This window comes from Micrasema longulum, unplaced genomic scaffold (genome assembly GCF_059751315.1).
Source record: "Micrasema longulum isolate JH-2025_06_02 unplaced genomic scaffold, ASM5975131v1 h1tg002659l, whole genome shotgun sequence".
Lineage (NCBI taxonomy): Eukaryota > Metazoa > Arthropoda > Insecta > Trichoptera > Brachycentridae > Micrasema > Micrasema longulum.
In genome coordinates this window covers 115,487-122,573 of record NW_028279794.1, presented here as the reverse complement: position 1 = coordinate 122,573, position 7,087 = coordinate 115,487, and the positions used below count along the sequence as shown (strand labels likewise).

Genomic DNA, 7,087 nt, shown 5'->3' with positions numbered 1-7,087 from the left:
GTCTGAAGACATCTTGTAAATAAATATTTTGAAGTAATGATACACTAACGTATCAGATAAATCATTCGGAAATTGTTGCGTTACGTCTACTAGGCGGGTACCCCTCAATTATTTTAAGGCACAGTTTATTATTTCTTCTCTGGTCTGATTGAAGTGCCCCGAGGAAGATGCACCAGATTACATATCATTCCCAATGCAATGTATTCGGAATAATTATTACATGTGTCCATTTCGATCAACACAAGAATCACATATTCAGTACGTTTAAAACCAGTGGAATAATTTTGATTTTAAGTCGTCTGCTTTACTGTAGTCACAAGAAAAAATGCAGTTATTTGCAAAAGTCGTATTTTAAAATATGACACGTTTTCTGTATTTATCAACTTTATGCAAAATAAAGAAAAAAACTGTTAGTCATCATAAATATAAACACAATATGTCAATTTTTTCTTAAGCATAAAACCAGGGTGTGTGTTATATCTACACTGAGTTTTTGCTTATGGATCTATAAATATTGTGTTATTGTGATAAAAACTAAAAAAACATTATATAATTTTTCGTACTTAAACCATTTTTTTACTGCTAATAAATATATATCAAATGGTTTGAAATTTCTAGTAGAACATTCCTTCATATTTAACTCATTTTGTGATTTTTGACAAAAAAACTGCATTTTTGCTTATTACAGTATAGAGCATAAAGTAAAAAATTCCAATACCAAAGTTTTCTTATTTATCTAGCGAAAACAATAAAATATCATAATCTATTATGCACAAGATAATCAATGCTACTGCCTCTGAGTGTCAAGAGTTCCTGTGCCTCTGTAAATGGGTTTTCTGACCTGTTGTGGTGTAAAAAAAGCAGTATGTACAGTCTATTCAAATCTTCAATAACTTCTGCTTGTGCGCAAAAATAATTTTCATATTAATCATTCTAGTGTGCCTACTAACACAAATGAAACTTGTACGTTTACTTAGTTTACAAAAAAAAATCATTAACAAAATATTTTAATAAAAATGAACTACTTTGGACGATGTCTCTAGTTTATATGAATCAACCAATGATAAGAGAGTTGTGAAAGATTTCCGGTTTACGGTAAGTCAACGGATCGATCGACAGAATTGATCGATAAGTAGCGGAAGAGAATTGAGGCGTCACCCGCGGAGTAATTTCAGAAATACAAAACATTAATAAATCATAGCGCTGATAATACGATACATAAAAATAAAAATTGACTTAGTTCGATAGTTTATTAACAAATTTAAAAATATAAAAAACCACTGAACTTCCTCGGGTTAGGGTAGAGTGGGGTTCGAACCCCGGTCGGAGCTTTAAAACGTTGTGATCGATCTTTTTGATAGGATTTCTGCAGCTTTTTTTTAATGGAAGTTTAAGTATTATTATTATTAACCTTGCTTAAATCACACAAGGTTTATGTATTCAAATGTAGACATAAAGCATAAAAAAACTGGCTTTCAAAAAAGCAACAAATAAAAGTATGTGATTTTACAAATTTCATCCATAAAATAACTTAAGGATTAAATCAAATAAAAAATATACTACAAATTAAAAAACAATGCCATACATTCGAAACCAAATATAATATTACCAATGAGGAGAAAAACACAGTCTCACTTATTGTACAACGGTTTAAAACTGCACAATGAGTTACTTGAACAAATGGAAAGCCTTGAAATAATAAAAATCAAGTAAAAAAAATATTTTCTTGATTAATTTTAATTATTTTTTTTAATTACTTAAGATGTTTTTTTTATATGGGAGTTGCCTTAATTTTTACCTTTCTTATAATATACAAGGTTTATATTTTGAAAGTGGAATTTTTTGCAATTAAATTTCTTTAAATTTATCTAAACTGTTAGGGATATACTAATGTGGGCCAATCAGGAATTTCTAAGCATTTGCTCACGTGGAGAGGAAACCACTTAAACTCTTCAGGAGAAGCCGGCCTGTTGGCAGTAGTCAACAGGCCTTCCGTTCCACTAGAGGACTAGAGGAGTGTTCGGCATTTTGTTCCCTACTTTTTGTTCATTTTTCTTAAGATGTTATGAGCTAACTTAATAAAGTATATGTAAATAAATCAATATTTACAATTGAATTTTGTTTTCTTGCTATATGTAGTGTTAGGAAAGGGATTTTTTAGTGACGAGATAACTTTATAAATATACGAGGTTATTGTGATATTGCGTAGCCTCATTTTGTAAAGATCATATCTTTTTTTTTATATTGAAAATCTAAATGATGTCCCTAAATGTCCCCTTTTTTAAAAAAAAAACTCATTTAGGGACATGCAGATAACAATATTTATTAAAGGCGTTTTTATATTTTAAACTATAACATTATTTACAAAAGCAGAATAAAAATTATGAGACACTACAAATTAAAAGGGTATGAAAAAATATTAAAAAATAACAAAATAAACATAATACTAGGTATTGAAATAAATTCAAAATGATATGTACATTGGACAATCTGGGAAAGAAAAATTTAAAAAGTTAAAAAAATTACATGTATATATATATACAAACTGAACTAGTACGAGAGTGCAAATGTTAAAAATTACACGAATAAAAAGTTTTTTTTTAAATTAACAAAATATGCGCACCCAATACATATACATTACGCACCCATTACGTATACATAATACAACCTAAAAAAGTATTAAAAAAAACACAAATCACATTTTAATAGTATTAAAAATTACATATACAAGGAAAAACGGTAAAATATCATAAGTTATATGCTCAAGATGCGCATTCTCTGGATAAACTTACATTATTTATTCAAAGTTCTTCTGGAAAAAATAATTCTTCAACTCGCACGTCCTGTTTCTATATTTTGAAAATGGTACTTTAAATTTTTGTGGCAATTTATTAAATTCCTTGAAACCTATGTATTGTAAAGATTTAGTACCAAACTTCGTAGACTTCACAGATCCAATATAAATTTAAAAAATTGATCGAGTACTGTACTGATGGATGTATCTAATGAAAGCGGGCTTTATGTTACTGTGCATAGAGTCGAGAGTTGTATTAATGATAGTGTCAGTTATCTCGAAATAGTCAGTTATCTAAATTTCTTGGGGTCTAAAACCGTATTTATGCACACAATAACATCAATTTACGTTATAATATTAATACACACGTTGAGTAAAACATCCTTCCACAAGCTGCCAGAGTAACATCGTATGACTTTCCGAATGTTTGTGTGGATTACATCCGTCGCAGTTTGATCAATAATTCAAATTCCAAGATTAATATCAACAAAGGATCTCTTGATCGTTTTCTTCTGACAAACATTTAACATACGGCATTAATAAATACCCACAGGTTTTGAGTTGTATTCTAAATTAGCCGTTTGACGATTAATGGCCTCTCAGATTATGGCGTACGAGCAGAGACGGATTTAACTTACTCAAAAAGAAACACCAACCACTATTTTGTTGTCAATGAAACCGAAAATCTTTAAATGTGCTCAGTGCTAATTCAAAGTAATTTATATTAATATAGTTGGACATATATACAACGCTATTTTTGTGAAAATCACCTCAAGGGCGCTGTACAATAAATAAATATCCCTGCACGTCTTGCAGCTATAGAGCGCATAGATGGTTGGGATTCTAGCTCCTCGTCTCCAAGTATGATATATTACAATTAAAATGAATAGGAGCTAGATTACAACATGTCTCGCAGCTACAGAGCCTAGCTAATCTTGCCTCCATTTACATTTTTCATTCGACAATGAAGTTTAGGTTTTTAGCGATATTTTAAAAAACTAAATAATAAACCAATGAAAATAGGAGTTAGATTCATCATCATCATCATTCCCTTTCCGCACCTAATGGTGCATAGGGCACTGCATTGGTACACCAATCGCAACGTATATTGATCATTTTTGTTACATGAAGGTAAGATGATCAGTCTTACGCTTCAGGTGCCAGTTTAGGGACTATGAAACACTCTTTAAAATAAATATTTCATATCAACCTTGTCGGGAATCGAACCCGAGACCTCTCGCAAGGTAGGCCAACATGCTGATCATTGCACCACGAGGCCGACAACAACAACAGATTACAAGTTTCAAAACACTAAATTTTCTGACATTACGTTGGTTAGTACCCGAATATAAATATTACTATTTTTTTTGTTTCTTTTGTTTTATACTATTCGTATTAATATTGATTTACCAACCAATCTAAGCTTTTTGTAATAAAAAAAGGCATTTTAGTATTTTACCCAAATAATATTTAAAACGTTTAGGCGGTTTCCAGTTTCACTGTGCTGGAAAAGGGGGAAAAAAGGAGTTGAGGCTGTCAGAGCAGAGATTGAACTTGGGACCTCTGATCCGGAGTCTGCAACACCACGACGGTCTGGTATCGCAATCAGACTCTTGCCATAACTTGTTTTAATTTTTATATCCAATTGCGGCCCTGGTAGAATCCATGAAAAGTCGCACAGAATTCGTTGGAATGTTCGAAACATTTATCACCGCGCATCCTGTGAGCCGCGAGTTGTAAGTAGAGCCCATCTCGGAACCTACTTGTAATGAAATAATTATCCAAAGCATTGTGAATAATCATATTTGATTAGCATTAGCAGATATTGCTTTATGCAGTTAACCTTTTATTTTATTCATTTATATTTTTTGTTTTACAAACTATAATTAACAATAAGAATAATGTTACCTCACTGGGGTTACCCGTGCCGAGGACACTTAACAATAAACTTTTTTTAAATATTTTTACATTTGATAATAAAATGTTCAGACAGTTTAAAATTTAAGTTTATTATTAATTAATGTACATCTATATTATTTATATTACAAAACCCACAATGAAAGAGCAAAAACCTAACATAAGCTATATACACTTGTGGAGCAGTTGATTCAATAGTGATGATAGGAATGCAATGTTTCTTATATCACTTTCCTTCCAAGTGTTCTGACTCAAAACTGATTTTCTAGTGAATCGGAGCAAGAAAATGGGCACGACTCATTCCCTGGTATCATATCAGAATTATGCATTATATTTTTTTCATTAAATGATTCATCATTAATCAATAAATAAAATATTTGTAAGAATATTTATTTTACAATAGTTATTTTGCACCACAACAGGCCAGGAGGCCTAATTACAGTGCTTAATTACGGCACAGTACACCCAGGCTGAAGATTTTTTTTTGGTGTTCAAACCGGGAATCGAACCCAAAATCTTTCGAGCGTGAGCCAAGCGTCTTAACCATTACGCCATGAAAGCCGCCAGTTAGGGTAAGTACGTAGCAGATAGCCGAATTAGCAGTATTATAAGAGTCAGCAGAGTAGTTTTCCCGAATGACCAAAAATAAGTTGACCAATTTTTTTTTTTGAAAAAGAATTAAATTCATGGAAAAAATGATCTTAAAATCTGAATAACATCAAAACTGTATCAACTTTTTTCGGAAAAATGCTCATTGTGTGAATAAAACGCTGAAAATGCGACAAAACGTCCCAAACACAATTTAACATTCATAAATAGCCCATAATATGCTATTCTATTTTCATTAGCGTGCTAAGAAAATATAAATAAATAGCCTTAATTTTCATCACTAGTGCCTACTCGAAGCTGGCCGTGCCCCAGTCGGGCCTACCCGTGCCCGGCCTGATGTCTTAATCCCCCTTGGAAAATTCCTTATTGCCACGGAACTTCGCATTGTGTAATTACACCTTCGTTTCAATAAAGATACAAACTACTAGAGCCACATTAATCGTGTACTTAATAACAGAATTATTGCTCCAAGCGTGCGTTGTGGCGTTGTGGGTACTGCTAACATTTTATTTAATCCTTTTGTCGTTTTTTCGTCAGAATTTGACAACGATTTAAGATAATTAAGTCATCAATCTATCTTAAAGCATGGTTGTCCGTTTTTCGTCAGTTTAGGAATATAGATAAGAATTTTAAAGTAAAACATTGGAATTTTTCATATCCTTATAACTGAACCCAGAGAATTTATCTTTTTTTTACATTGATAATACATAATGAAAGATCAGACTCCCATTTAGAAAGAAGACTCGAAATCTCCACTCGATTTCCCTTTTCGGGATTTTTACCTAAGAGTCATCGAGTCCTAATGCTAGATCTGTTCCACAATCAGAACTGTCTTCTTTTTATTTAACTATTTATACATAATGTTAATTGTATATTGGCAGGCTTATAGCCAAATGGCAATTTTTTCCAACTAACCAATTAATTAAAAGTTTTATTTTTATAATTCAAGTTAAAAAGGTATTCAATAGAAAATAAAGATAAAAAAAGTTGAAGATATTTAAAAATATAAATAAATGCATTTATGTATAAATTACCCTAAAACAATACCATTAATCAATAGAAAAAGGAAAGAAGAGGAAAAAGGAAAGAGGAAAGAGGAAAGAGGAAAGAGGAAAGAGGAAAGAGGAAAGAGGAAAGAGGAAAGAGGAAAGAGGAAAGAGGAAAGAGGAAAGAGGAAAGAGGAAAGAGGAAAGAGGAAAGAGGAAAGAGGAAAGAGGAAAGAGGAAAGAGGAAAGAGGAAAGAGGAAAGAGGAAAGAGGAAAGAGGAAAGAGGAAAGAGGAAAGAGGAAAGTGGAAAGAGGAAAGGAGGAGGGATTAAGGAATAGAAAGGAGATGTTTCTTCAGATGTGATTTAAACAGAGATACTGTAATAACATCTTTGATGGTGGGTGGGAGATGATTCCATTGTCGAGCGGCATAGACACAATATGAATTAGAGAAGAAAAAGGAATTGTGGGTGGGTATTAAGAGAGTGCTTTGAGAATTAGAACGAAGAGGTAAACCATGAACTGATAAGCGTTGAAATTTTTCGCGCAGGTATATAGGAGCGTTAAGACTTTGAATTACGTTGAACAGAAGTGAGAGGGAGTGATAGTCTCTCCGCCGTCTAATTTTGAACCATTTCAGTTGCCACAATAATCAGGAATATGGTCATATTTCCTAAGACCAAAAATACACCTTATGCATGTATTCTGAAGTCGTTCAAGTTTATCAAGTTGCTCACAGCTTAAATCAGTCATGGAGACATCAGCGTAATCTAGAATGGGT

At 32.2% G+C, this 7,087-nt stretch overlaps 1 protein-coding gene across 1 annotated transcript in view; it reads left to right on the top strand.

Annotated features, from left to right (window-relative positions):
• Nucleotides 1-739: 739 nt before the first annotated feature.
• The window catches only part of LOC148271772 (uncharacterized), a 93,551-nt gene continuing 87,203 nt past the window's right edge, over nucleotides 740-7,087 (top strand). The window contains exon 1 of the mRNA XM_088240953.1: nucleotides 740-867. The gene's annotated coding sequence lies outside the window, so the exon portion shown is untranslated. The remainder of the gene's footprint in view (nucleotides 868-7,087) is intronic.